Source organism: Dendrobates tinctorius, unplaced genomic scaffold (assembly GCF_039654945.1).
Source record: "Dendrobates tinctorius isolate UK_male_01 unplaced genomic scaffold, ASM3965494v1 ptg000028l, whole genome shotgun sequence".
In the NCBI taxonomy this organism is placed as follows: domain Eukaryota; kingdom Metazoa; phylum Chordata; class Amphibia; order Anura; family Dendrobatidae; genus Dendrobates; species Dendrobates tinctorius.
In genome coordinates, this window is record NW_027361696.1 from 3501791 (window position 1) to 3516251 (window position 14461).

Below are 14461 nucleotides of genomic sequence, written 5' to 3' on the forward strand. Positions count from 1 at the left end.
ATTGTAGGTGGTGTCGGTTATTTTCCCCACTACCTGGTAGGGCCCCTGCCATGCAGCTTTGAACTTGTTCTGCCTAGTTGGTTCTAACACCAGGACCTTCTGTCCTATCTCAAAGGTGCGTTCTCTGGCCCTCCTGTCGTACCATACGCGCTGGCGCCTTTGGGCCGCCTGCATGTTCCCACGTACAGCCTGAGTCAGCTCCTGTAGGTGGTCCCGGAATTCCACCACATAGGGCACAATAGGTATCCCTTCTATGGTTCCCTCCACTTCCCAGTGTTCTCGCACTAAGTCTAGGGGTCCCCTTACCCGCCTCCCGTATAACAGTTCGAACAGGGAGAACCCCGTGGATTCTTGGGGCACCTCCCGATAGGCAAACAGGAGGTGTAGCAAGAATTTCTCCCAGTCCCTGTAGGTCCTGGTAAAAGTCCCAATGAGTTGTTTTAATGTTCCGTTAAAACGTTCACACAACCCATTGGTTTGCGGGTGGTACAGGGCGCTTCTAATGGACTTTACGTCGCACAGCTGCCACAGTTGGTTGGTAACCTCTGCTGTAAACTGGGTACCCTGGTCCGAGATAACCTCCCAGGGAAATCCAACCCGTGAGAAAACCTGGAGCAGGGCAGCCGCCACTGTCTCTGCCAGTATGTTAGGTAATGCAACTGCCTCTGGATACCACTGTCAATATATACTTTTTCCCTGACGGACTGGGTTTGGCTAACGGCCCTATCAAGTCGACTGCTACTCAGCTAAATGGCTCCTCCACAATGGGGAGGGGGTGTAGTTTGGCCTTGCAGTGATCTCCCCTCTTGCCAGTGCGCTGGCAACTGTCACAGGTCTGGCAGTACTGACGAACATCATAGGTTACCCCAGGCCAAAAGAAGTTTTGCGTCAGACGATGCCTGGTGCGACTGACACCGAGGTGCCCGGCGAAGGGTATGTCATGGGAGATTCACAGTAGCTCCTACATATACTTCTTGGGAACTACCAGCTGTCGTTTTATAGTAGGGCTCGTCCCGGTGTATAGCTGCTCTGTAACCCAGTAGAGGAGTCACTGATGCCACACAAACTGTTCCCCTTCCAGTACTCCTCTCCCCTCCTGTGCCTTCCCACGATACCCCTGTAATGAGGGATCCTCAAGTACCTCCCTTTTAAACTCAGCTGGAGTGGCCCAAGAAATCTGTCTGGCTATGGGGATACGTGTAGGGCTGGGGTGTCTTACCTGGGCCTCCTCTGAGTGTGATTTCGCCTCCGCAGCTCGAGCTGGTCTCCGGGTGGTCACAAGATAGGTCTCAGCCAGAGGGGCGACCAAGAATGCAGACAACATGGGCCCGAAGTCATTTCTCAGCAAAATGTCTGCAAGCAAATCCTCCATCAGGCCGACCTCAAAAAGGCCATCCCCGACTCCCCAGTTCAGGTGAATCCTGGCAGTGAGCAGTCGATGTATGGCTTCCCCTGCTACACGGACGGCCACTGTCCAGTCTGCCTTCTCTTGGTCCCGGACAAGATGAGGCTTCACAAGGGTCAAAGTTGCTCCGGAATCTTAGTCCCTGCATACATTTCCCATTAACCCACACGACCTGTCGCTGCTGTTGTCGATTATCTGCCCGGGCTGCCTGCACGGGGTCTACTTCATGCAGCACTTCCTCCATCTCTTTCATCCCCAGATTAGTCATAGCCCCAATGCCGGGTCAGCTTTGCCCTGGTAGTAGTGTACAGCGGCCCAGTTGACGGTAGCCGTTCCCGCCTTTGGCCACTGTGTACGCTGAGTCCAATTGGGACATTGTCTTTGCAGGTGGCCCAGCTGATGGCAGGTGTGGCATCGCACCCCAGGGGGACTCTGGTAAGCCAGGGTTTTAGCTGGTCCCCCGACAATCTTCTGTGGTTTAGGGGCCTCCAGACCCATGGGAGGGCCTCTAGTGACAGTCTTTGATTCTGACAACTGAGACCTCCTGGCATCATGATGTTCATCGGCCAGATGAGCGGCTTCCTCAAGAGTCATTGGCCGTCTGTCCCGAAGCCATTCTTGTGTCTCAGGGTTTAGTCCAGTAAAGAATAGCTCTTAACAAGAAGAGCTGGAGGACGTCCTCCTTAGTGGTTGCTTGGCTCCCTTGAACCCACTGTAGCAGTGACCGCCGTAGTTTACAGGCCCATTCAGAATGGGTATCTGTTACCTGTTTTATAAGTCCGCTGAACTTTTGGCGGTATGCCTCTGGTGTCAGCGCATACCGGGCCAAAATCACTTCATAGTCCATCAGTTCTCATCAGATACCGTGCGATAGGCGTCCGCTGCCCGGCCTGTCAGCTTGCTAGCCAGAACCTGAACCCAATCCTCCGGCTTCACTTGATGAAGGGCACACTGCCGCTCAAAGTCCTGCAGAAAGCCATCAATGTCTTCCTCTGCCTCCCCCAACTGTCAGAAGGCATTATACTGGATTTTTTGTGGCTTACTGCTGACGATACCTGGGCTTAGGCAAGAGCTCCCCCTGCTCGCTGACTCTCCTCTCTCCGCTCTGCCATCTCCATCTTGGCTAGCTCTACTTTGGTCCGCTCTGCCATCTCCATCTTGGCTAGCTCTATCCTTGTCCGCTCTACCATCTTTTCCTTCAGATCAGTACGCACATCAGCCATCACCTCTCTTACAATCTCTACTGCAGGGTTTGGGCCATAGAACGCCAGTCTGCTCTTTACCTCCCTCTAGAATTCAGTCTCTTCCATGTTCACATTGGAGGGTGCTGCACTGTCGTGTTCCATGATGGCTGCTATCAAATCTGCTTTTGTTTTGTTGCTGGCGATTAACCCTCGAGCTTCCACCAGGTCTTTTAATGTATTCCTCTTTAACTTCTGGTAGTTGTTTTCCATTCAGTCCTTTACTCCTATAGACGGGGTATCATATCCCGCTGTCTGCCCCCAGTGTGACAGGGTCTTCTGTGCTGTAATACCTCTTTACATTACCACCTCATTTCTCAGGAGGTCCACTCTGGTTTTCCTCACTTCTGAATGAAGGACGCTGGCTCAAAAGTAACAAGGGAACATATAAAAGATCACTGCTACTCCATGTATTTCCAGTGTGACAACATTTTACTCATTGGTCTCAGAATATATATACATACAGAGGGCAGGACAATCAATGTGTGTCGTGCCAGTAGATAACAGGCTCCAATTAAGACGCCAGACTTAAGGTACTGTCACACTTAGCGATGTACCAGCGATCCCGACCAGCGATATGACGCGGTCAGGATCGCTGGTACATCGCTACGTGGTCGCTAGTGAGCTGCCACACAGGCAGATCTCACCAGCGACATCGCTGGGGACGGGGGTCGCTACATACCTGTCACACCAGGCGATCCTGCGTCCTCCCGCCCGGCTCCACGCGTCGCTCGTCCTCGCCGCAGGAAGCAGACGACGAGAAACAGTCCTGAACGTTCTCGCGCGATCAGCGATAATCAGCGGGGGAGCCGGTCGTAGGTAAGTATCAGACATAGCGATATCGCTAGCAATATCGCTATAACGTCACTAGTTATAGCGATATTGCTAGCGATATCTCTTAGTGTGACATGCCCTTTACATTACAATAGCTGGGATTTACAAAGGTGGGGGGAGGTCAGAAGTGGGATATCTTGTTTACCTCTGCCCAGGGGGTCGCACCTGGTCGGTTGCTGCATTAAGGGCATACATCTCCTATTCGGTGTGCTGGTGGGTTCTGTAACACTGTGTATAAAATTCCTAGCAAGAATAATCATTTAGTTTCCACTTAAAGATATCAGTTTTTTTTCAAATGCATTTGTGCAGATTATGAGCGATATTTGAGGGACAAAATAAAAATACCAAAACTAAAATAATGCGATTTGCATAAAGGCTCTTGTAGATGTCCGTGCTAATTGGTCTGATCTCGGCCTGCAGTGCACAGACTAGTCATGGCTCTCCTGATCCAAACATCATTGTTCCATATTATTTCTATTACCGTATATATAATATAAAAACGCAAACGCTTAAGTATGGTTATCCTAAATAAGGAGTCAGTGCAACTCTGAAATACATTGACAATAAGCTTACATTTTACTTTACTATTGGATTGTCTTGACTTCAGAGAGCGCAGAATTACTTCTATTCCTGATATTTCATTCTGGTATATTTCTATTAGGCTGTCACATAGAGGTCAGGAAAGCCGGGACCAGTCAGTTCATTGCAGTCCTAGATCAGACAGATTTGCATGGATGTCTCCATGAGCCCTTAGTCTGAACAGCCTCCTGTAATTGAGATGTGGTTGTTTTCACAATTATAGAATGCTGTAGATAAGCCCTGAAAGGCGGTGACCATATCATATATCGGCCAAAACTGCTGACAGGTTCCCTTTAACCAATCACATTTACCCTCATGTGACAAAGCAATCAGTGCACATGTGGGGAAGGTGACCTGACGGACTTGTCAGAATAGAGAAAGGAAGGTTTTCACAGTTTAGACAGGTGTCAGTTACTACAGTGGGGAAACAGCTGAGAAAGTGTAGTGGACGTGCAGTACCTAGGGTTGACCATTAGAGGGCAGGGAGGAGTGTGAGCAAAGGATTTGACATCAGCTTAGGGCTTAGGAAACCGTTGGTCATGGGGGGCGGAGTTACAGGGAACCCGGAATGATATAAATTTGACAGGAGGGTTCCAGAAAGATCCAGTCCCCAGGGGGAGCTCCAGTGACAGGAGGACTACGACAGTTTGTGCACTGTGAGGAAAACCAAAGTAGGGGGACTGAGGAGATAGAACGTCAGGAGGGTGGTCCTGACAGGAAGAACCACATTATAGACGAGGCACGGGGTGAAGGACACCATATTTGGAACGACGAAACTGACCAGTAAAGTGCTGATGGTGTATGGGCCTAAGGCGGCCACAGTGACTGAGCTGACAGGATCGTCACAGAGTGAAAAAGGGGCGGTACGTATAAATACGTCCCTGGTGTAAAGTACGGTGTGTGAAGCGGCCCTGGACACGGAGGGCCGTGAGAAAGATATTGCGGTGTGCTGTGAGGGCCGTCAGTCGGACGGTGGAAAATAAACTTGGACTTGTTGCACCCGAAACCTGCCTCTATCTTGTGTCTGTACGTCACTGCGCGGTATACAGAGGGACCACCCCCCAGCCCGGCCCACCAACCCTACACACAGTCACCACCATTCACAGCAATTTCTGTTTCACCCCATATAGGTTTGCTTTTTTAGGAGGATTTTCCTGACATTTTCTTAGTTGCATTTTACAGCACTAGCCATGGCCTGTAAACCTATATCCCTCTTTTAATTGATTCCTCTGTATCCTGACAACTTTCTGTTATACTTGCTGTGCATACAGTCCACATGTATATTTATTTCACTCCAATATCTACTTCTAAGACTGACTGCTTTGTAAGGTCGTTATTATTATCCAGATTTATTTTACTAATATGTGCAATTAACAGGGTATGTGGAGTTAGGTCTGACTATATACTTTATGGTATTCTATACTCTATACCAGGGGTAGGCAATTAAATTTCCCGAGGGGCCACATGAGAGACCATGACTGTTGTGGAGGGCCGAACCAATAGCTTGAAATTCTAATCAATTTATTTTATTAATATTAATTGTTTCACTTAATATTGAGAATAACTAAGCATGCTGACAGCCCCCTATATATCTTTGAACCCCCACAGCCCTTTATATACAGCATAAGCCTCACACAGCCTACTACATATGCAGTATGAGCCCCACACAGCCTCCCTATATACGGCATGAGCCCCACACAGCCTCCCTATATGCGGCATGAGCCCCACACAGCCTCCCTATATGCAGCATGAGCCCCACACAGCCTCCTCATGTATGACATGAGCCTCACACAGCCTCCCCATGTACGGCATGAGCCTCACACAGCCTCCCCATGGACAGCATGAGCCCCACACAGCATCCCCATGTATGACATGAGCCCCACACAGCCTCCCCTTGTACTGCATGAGCCACAGTTTCCCCTTATACTGCATGAGGCCCCACACAGCCTCCCCATAAACTGTATGAGCCCCACACAGCCTTCTTATATACACCATGAGCCCCAAAGTCTCTCCACATACTGAATGAGGCCATACACAGTCTCCCATATGCTGCATGAGGCCCCCAAAGCCTCCCCATATACTGATTGAGCCCCACACAGCCTCCTCATATATTGCATGACAGTATACAGCCTTTTACCAAGTGGACAGGCAGCGGGGCGTGCTCCCTGAGCGTCAACAACCTCTCTTTCCAGATGGGAGCATATAAACACCATAGCATACCCTTTTTTGAAGAATAGGTACCGGTTCACACTTATCTCCTCCCCCAGGAAAGCAGTGTGATAAGGCATCTGCCTTAATATTTTTGCTCCCCGTCCAATAAGTGTCTAAAAAGTTTAACCTAGTAAAGAACAATGCCCATCTGGCCTGACGAGGTGTTAGGCGTTTCACCGATTCCAAATATACCAGATTCTTGTGATTACCATCACTGGGTGAACTGCTCCCTCCAAAAAATGACGCCACTCCTCAAAAGCCCATTTGATTGTTAAGAGTTCCCTGTTACCAATGTCATACTTTTTTCAGCCAGTGACAGTTTTTTAGAAAAATAAGCATATGGTTGCCATTTACAAGGAGACACACCCTGTGACAATACAGCAGTCACTCACGCCTCAGACACGTCGACCTCAACGATAAAAGGCTACGAGACGTCAGGCTGAATAATAATCGGCGCAGAAGAAAAACACCTCGTTCAAAGTATCAAATGCGCTCCGTGGCAGGACTGGACCACTTGGAGAAGTCCATCCTCATTCTGGTCATATCCGTAAGAGGTTTGGCTATTACTGAAAAGTTCTTTATGAATTTACGGTAGTAGCTGGGAAAACCTAAAAACCTTTGTAACGCCTTCAAATACTCAGGACGATCCCAATCCAAAACTGCCCAGACTTTCGCCAGATCCATGCGAAAACCAGTGGAAAACAACACATTTTTGGAAAGGAATCTCCTCAGCCAAGAACATACACTTCTCAGGTTTGCCATACAATTTATTGTCTCGAAGTATATGTAAGACTTGCCTTGCATGTATCTGGTGTGACTCAAGGTCAGGTGAATAAATTAGTATGTCATCCAGATAGATGACAACGAATCTGCCTACCAGGTGACTAAAGACGTCATTTATAAAGTGTTGAAAGACGACTGGCACGTTTGCCAACCCAAGAGGCATCACCAGATTCTCACTGTGTCCTTCAGGCGTATTGAATGCAGTCTTCCACTCATCCTCCTCTTGCGGATAAGTTTATTTGCCTCCCCGAGGTCCATCTTAGAGAACCACTTTGCCCCTACAATTTGATTAAGGAGGTCTGGAATAAGAGGGAGCGGATACCGATTATGGACAGTGATTGCATTGAGTTCCCGGAAATCCAGGCAAGAGGGTAATCCCCCATCTTTTTTCTTTACAAAAAAGAACCATGCAGCAATGGGGGATGAGGATGGTCCGATATGACCCTTAGACTAGTTTAACACTAGCGTTTTGAGGCGCAGCGCACGCTTGCCACTAAGCTCCGCCCTCCTCCGGTCATCTCCGCCTATGGGTGCATGACGCTGCATGCAACCTGCGTACCCTATCTTTAGCATTGGATACGCATACCGTGCGCAGGTATACTTTTGCCGTACATGAGTCCTTTTGACGGTGCGCTGGCTGCACCAAAATGCAACACAATGCTTTTGGCGCAGGTCGGCGCACCGTCAAAAGGACGCATGCGCCGGCAAAAGCATACCTGCGCACGGCCTGCGTACCCAATGCTAAAGATAGGGCACGCAGGTCGCATGCAGTGTCATGCGCCCATAGGTGGAGCTCACCGGAGGAGTCGTGGCAGGCGGCGAAGCTTAACGGCAAGCGTGCGCTGCGCCTCAAAACGCTAATGTGAAACTAGCCTTAGCCAGGCTTTCCGCGATGTAGTCCTTCATGGCCTGTCTCTCTAGACTAGAGATATCATTGAGCCTGCTCTTGGACAGCTTGGCAACCAGGAACGAGATTAATGGTACAATCATAAGGACGATTAGGAGGAAGTTCTTGACTCCCCTGCTTAGAGAACACGTCCCCAAAATCCGACAGGTAACTAGGCACAGACTGGATATCCACCCTAGCCAACAGGGTAGCCAAACAGTGTACTTGACAATACCCACTCCATTTTACTGCTTCCCGAGTCCACCAAACCACTACAGGATTGTGCAGAGCGAGCCAAGGAAGTCCCAGTACCACAGATGAGGGCAGACCCTCTAGCACATAATAGTTTAACACCTCAGTGTGCATGGCCTCCACCTGAAGCCGCAAGTCTCAGACAAATTGAGTAAAGTGCTCTTGTATCAAGAGGGCGGAGTCTATGGTGATTATGGGTATTGGTCTGGACAAAGTATGTGGGATGAGTCCTTGGACCTGGACGTACCTAGCGTAGATCAAATTAAACCCTGCCCCACTGTCTGGAAATACAGACATGTCCATTTAATTCCACCCATGTGGATTAAGGCGGGTAGAAAAAAACTGTTATACCCACACAGGTGATAAGTACACCCGGGTTGCAAACCTCCCTTCAACCTAGGCCATCTAGTTTTCCGGAGGTTGTTTACTAAGTGGTCGGGAAGGACACATGTCCACGAAGTGGCCCTTTTTACAACAAAAGAAACACACTCCCCCCTTACGCTGGACGACAAACAATTTACCAGAATGTGATGCCGCACCCACCTGCCTAGTTTTCTCAGTAGGTTCAGTGCTGACCTCCCTTGACCCCAGACCTCCCGCACACAGAGATGACTCCCTATGTCCCTGGCGAAGATGTCAATCAACCCAGATCGCCAGAGACATGGCTACCTCAAGGGAGTCAGGACTCTCATACCGAGCTAAGGCATCATTCACCTTGCTGCAAGCCCCTCACAGAACTGACTACGGAGTGCAGGGCCATTCTACTTGGTATCCGTGGCCCTCCTCCGGAACTCAGAGCAATATTCCTCCGCAGGTTGGTCTCCTTGCTGAAGCTGGCGCAGTGTGGACTTGGCTAAGGAGACGGGGGTCATCGTATATAAGGCCCAGTGTCAGAAAAAATCCCTCCACCATCTGAAGCGACTGAGAGTCAGACGGGAGAGAAAACGCCCAGGCCTGGGGGACCCCCTGAAAGAGCGAGATTACTATCCCCACACGTTGCTCCTCTCTACCTGAGGACACAGGATGTAACCTGAAGTACAGTTTACAGGTTTCTCTGAAAATAACAAACTTGTCATGCCTCCCAGAGAACTTGTCAGACAACGCGACCTTGGGTTCCACTATGGTTTGCCTCACAGACAAGATTCCTACAATAGATGTATTAGGCTGTGTGCACATGTCCGAAATTCCCACGTATTTTATGCGTTTTTGCCGCTTTTTTTGCGGCAAAAACGCATAAAATAAGCAAGCCATTGTATTCATGCTGTGCTAATTCTGCATATTTTTCTGCGGCAAAATCGCATCACAGAAAAATACGCAGCATGCCCATTCTTTGTGCGGAATCGCAGGAATTCCGCACACATAGGAATGCATTGTTCCGCTTACTTTCTGCATGTGGCTATTGCCACCATGCGCAAAGTAAGCGGATCATGTGCGGATGGTACCCAGGGTTTGGAGGAGAGGAGATTCTCCTCTCGTACGTCAAAGGTCATTGTCGCAAAGCATCGCTGGGAACGGGACTTGCCGGGAGCATCGCAAAGATCGGGACGCTGCACGGGACGCCGAAAGGTGAGAAAAACACCATTTTTTATTTTTTTATTATTTTTAACTTTATATCTTTTTACTATTGATGCCGCATAGGCAGCCTCAATAGTAAAAAGTTGGTCACACTCGACAAACACTATGTTTGACGAGTGTGACCAACTTGTCAATCAGTTTTCCAAGCGATGCTACAGATTGCTTGGAAAACGCTAGCATTCTGCAAGCCAATTACGCTTGCAAAACGCTAGTTAAAACACGGGAAATACGCGGGATTTACGTATGCGGAATTCTAGCCTATTTCCTGCGGCAGGGAGTTGCGGAATTCCCGCGGAAATTTCCACGGCAATTCCGCAATGTGTGGACATAGCCTTAGGGTGCTGCAAAACCACTGTGCATAAACCCGCCACCTCCAGACTGAGCTGCCACAATTGCTCCATCAGAGTAGAGATAGGATCCATCATGGATCAGATAAAATGGTAACGGTCAGACTTAACATCACAACATAGCTGTCGGGTCACCAGGGACCAGGGGCTCCTTCCTTGTCCCTAACACTAGGGGGCGCCATAGCTCGCCCTGCTCACCGAGATAATTCAAATGGGATGCTGGGTCTCCGCCCTTGCCTTATCTCCTGTTAGCCCTCCATCTATTCTCCCCAGGGAAAAGGGGGTGCTACTGGGCAGCGTAGTACACCAACGTGACAAACAAGGCTACACAGAAAAGGAAAACTCCAGACATACAAAATATTTCACTCCTATATAACAAAGGAATGCAGCAGGGTGTGAAGGTAGGGGAATAAACCAAAACAGAAAAGGATAAGGAATTACCAAGCATACAAACCAAGCAAGTGACTAATAACTCCTTCAATTCTCTTTCACATATGTGCTCTTCTCCCACCAATAGCGATGCAACAAATGCTAGCTCTGATGAGGATTATTAACAGAGCCCAGATTATAAAGGGAAAAGGAGTGGCTAACTGAGCACAGCTGTGAGCACAGGGATTTCCAACATGGCCGATTAACCCCTGTTCTGCCAGAAGAAAAACATTTAAAATGAAGGAGAAGTGCTTCTTCTCAGCGCCTGAGTAGGAGCAATCAGATGCTGCAGTCTTCTGGCTCCACACTGTCGCGGTAACTCCATGACATGACCCGGTCCTCCCATGTAGTTCTGGACTGTTCTTGACCTTTCTCAGAGTCATCCTTACCCCACGAGGTGAGATCTTGTATGGAGTCCCAGACCGAGGAAGATTGACAGTCCTCTTGGGTTTGTTCCATTTTCTAATAATTGTGCCAAAAGTTGTTGCTTCTCACCAAGCTGCTTGCCTATTGTCCTGTGACCCATCCAAGCCTTGTGCAGATCTACAATTTTGTCCCTGGTGACCTTATACAGGTAACAAGTTCACATAGGTGCAAATAGTACTATGTAATTGTTGCAGTGACAACAAAACCCACACCTATTTATGGGTTACAATAGAGTATTTGCAAATGTGTACCTGATAAATATATTGCTAGTCAACAAATTATTAATGTAGATTTATGCAACCACGTTATTTTGGTTTGTTTTTTTGTTTTTTTTACTTTTTTCACCCGAAAATATTTCAGTTTATTTTTCAGTTGACTTTTACAGATTATGGGCAAAAAAAGTTTTGAAATAATCCTTCTTGGTATTATTTATTTTTTTACATGATGAAAACCTGGTATTTTACAAGGACACGTAAACTTTTTACATCTAGTGGAAATGCTGTTGTTTTTTTTTTTTGTTTTTGGAGCAAAGAATGAATGGATTGTCTTTTTAGTCTCTTCCAAAATCTGCTGGTGTTTTGAGACTGAGATGATAAAAAGTCGCCCCTTCATATGTTTAGATCAGTCACTGCCTTCTTTATAAGCCCAGTGATACAGCACACTCCAGATCTAGAATTCCTTTCTCCAGGCTGATGCATATTTGGCGCAAGTAGGTTTTTTTTATCTTTTCAGGTGAAGTAAAGCAGTTGTAAAACTTAATATATAGAAGGTCTTGACATAAGAATGTGCAATAAAACCAGGGTTATGTGCACATTATAACCCTGAATAGCAAGACAATGGTGTAGTTATATTTTTATACAAGTCTTAATGTAAGTTATATATCTAGGTGAAAAGAAATACAGAAAAGAAAAAATGCACCAAAAGTCAATGTTGGTATTAATGTGCTTTTTTTTTTATTTAGCTAAGCACTGGAGTGAGAATGCCTAAGAGACGCATGTGTGACGAGCCTTCAACTTTGTTTTCCTCTTTTTGGGGTAACAGTTATATGAAGAAACAACTATAGCAATATAAGTGAAAAGTGTACCCACTCCATCCATGTGCAATGTATAATATTTACCGTAGTTTAGTATTTGTGTCCTTTTCTTGTGATTTCATTATACATTTATAATGATGTAATCCAGACTTCAGGATTTACTTTGTGTGCATTTAACACCAGAGCAAGGACTCCTATAAATTTCACAGCTACTTTTTTACTGGTTATAAACCATCCCCTGTGTCCCATGACTCTTCGTCTTGCGGTATAAAATAATAAAACGCAGTGTGATGTTATCGCCGCTGCCCTGTATGGCTTGATTTCATCACTTTATTACCCCTTATCTTCTGATTTTTCCCCCATAAACTTGGTCTTCTGCACACTTCCTGCAATTTCTGCCTGATGTTCTTTCTTAGTTGAGTCGCCATGAATACACAGATTTGTTATTCCGAAGAGCATCAAACACTGCTTGATCTAACATAATTAATGATGAATTTTCGTTCTTTTAGGCTATGTTAACACGTTACTTTTTTGCTGCTTTTTTAATGCACTTTTTAGGCTGCATTTTAGAATACCAGCAAAAGCTATGAGATTTCAAAAATCTCATGGACGCACGTTTTTTTATCTAACTTATATGGAAAACTTCTGCGTTTTTGAAAGAAGCAGCGTGTCACTTCTTTCTGCGTTTTTTGCAGTGTTTCTTCACCCGTAGAAAGCAGAGAGAGGGTAAGTGCAAAAATGTAGCAAAAAACCTAGGTGTGACGGAGTCAGCTTATGCTGAGTGGTTTTCATTAGAGTGGACCCTCTGGGTCGTGGCACCCACCCACCTAGGGCGAGCTAACCTTGTGCGGAACCACCCCCTATACAGGGAGTGTCAGGGGCAAGACCAAGGGGGTGAGCCACCACGACTGCTGAAACCAGACGGCCGGCTCAGGTAGACACTAAGTACGAGTGTCTGACAACAAAGGACATGCAGGAAACAAGACAAGACGTGAAGTCAAGGTATCTTCATTAAGGCAAACTCAGGGTTACATCAGGTGCAAGACGCGATAACAGGAAAACATAGCAAGGTGTGTGCGAGGGCACGCCAAGGTCCATGGCATGGTACGTGCCAGGTGGCACGGCTGGGTACAGGCAAGGGCTCAATGGCATCGGACGCCGGACAGCTGGCAGCGATCGACAGGATCAGGGCATCAGGCTGCCGACATCAGCTCCAGACATCAGGCTGCAGTCATCAGGCTTACAATTTCTGGCAGGGATCGGCAGGTTCCGGGTATTCGGCAGGCAAACCAGGGTTCAGGCAAGGAGGCACGACAGATGGCCAGACATGGTGCGTGTTAGGGAACACGCCAAGGTCCAAGGTAAGGTTCCAGGCAGGGTGCGTGCTAGGGGCACACCAGGGTCCAGGGCAAGGTGCAAGGGAAGGTGCGTGTGTAGGGGACATGCCAGGTTCAAAGTACAAAACACGGTGCGTGTGTAGGGGACACGCTAGAGTTCAAAGTTCAAAGTACAAGCAAGACATGGTGCGTGTGTAGGAACACACCAGGGTTCAAGGTCCAAGGCAAGGTCCTGCGTGTTCCGAGGGACACACCAGGGTCAGGGTACAAGGCAAGGTCCTGCGCGTGCCAAGGGACACGCCAGGGTCAGGGTTCAAGGCAAGGTTCTGCGCGTGCCGAGGGACATGTCAGGGTCAGGGTTCAAGGCAAGGTCCTGCGGGTGCAGAGGGACACACCAGGATCAGGTTCAAGTCAGGGTGCATGCTAAGAGACACGCCAGGGTTCAGGCAAGGGCCTGTGCGTGCAAGAGGGCACGACAAGGTACAAGCTAGGGCCTGTGCGTGCAAGAGGGCATGACAGGGTATAGGCTAGGGCCTGTGCGTGCAAGAGGGCACGATAGGGTACATGGCAAGACCTGCGCGTACTTTTACAGAAGCACGGGGAGGTATGCCAAGGAGCAGGCTAGGGCCTGCGCGTGCTATTAGAGAAGCACACAAAGCACAGTGCAGAGACAGCGTGGGTGCAAGGAAGCACAGAGAGCACGGCTGGGGCACTGGCTAGCTGGTCGGGCTGAGGCACAAACAGACGGGCAAGACTCCGGCGAACCCAGCTGGGGCCTAACAAGCGACACAGCTGTCACTGGCCGACGAGCACGGCTGAGGCACAAACAGGCGGGCACGGCTAAGGCGGCACGGCTGAGGCACAAACAGGAGGCTAGGGAAGGCCAGGCGCATGCAAAGGGCACACGAAGAAACAAGGCAAGGCAAGACTAGGCAAAGTACAGAACAAGGAGCGGAACATAGGCAGAAGCACGGAGCCGGGTCAGAGAGAGTATAGGGCTAGCAGCGGAGCGTAGGCCGAAGCCCAGAGCCGGGTCAAGGGAGAACCTTGAGACTAGCCATGGAATGTGCTAGCGAACACCAGAAGACAGAGTAAGGAAAACCAAGCAAAGACAGGGAACATG

The 14461-nt window shown here is 48.3% G+C and overlaps 1 protein-coding gene across 4 annotated transcripts in view; it reads right to left on the minus strand.

Moving 5' to 3' along the window:
• Positions 1–14461, minus strand: part of KCNJ1 (potassium inwardly rectifying channel subfamily J member 1) — a 95445-nt gene that overhangs the window by 60554 nt on the left and 20430 nt on the right. The window contains exon 1 of one of the 4 annotated variants that reach the window (XM_073570002.1): positions 10568–10620. The exons of the other annotated variants lie outside the window; for them this stretch is intronic. The gene's annotated coding sequence lies outside the window, so the exon portion shown is untranslated. Of the gene's footprint in view, positions 1–10567; positions 10621–14461 lie in introns of those variants that run through there. 4 annotated transcript variants of the gene reach the window in all.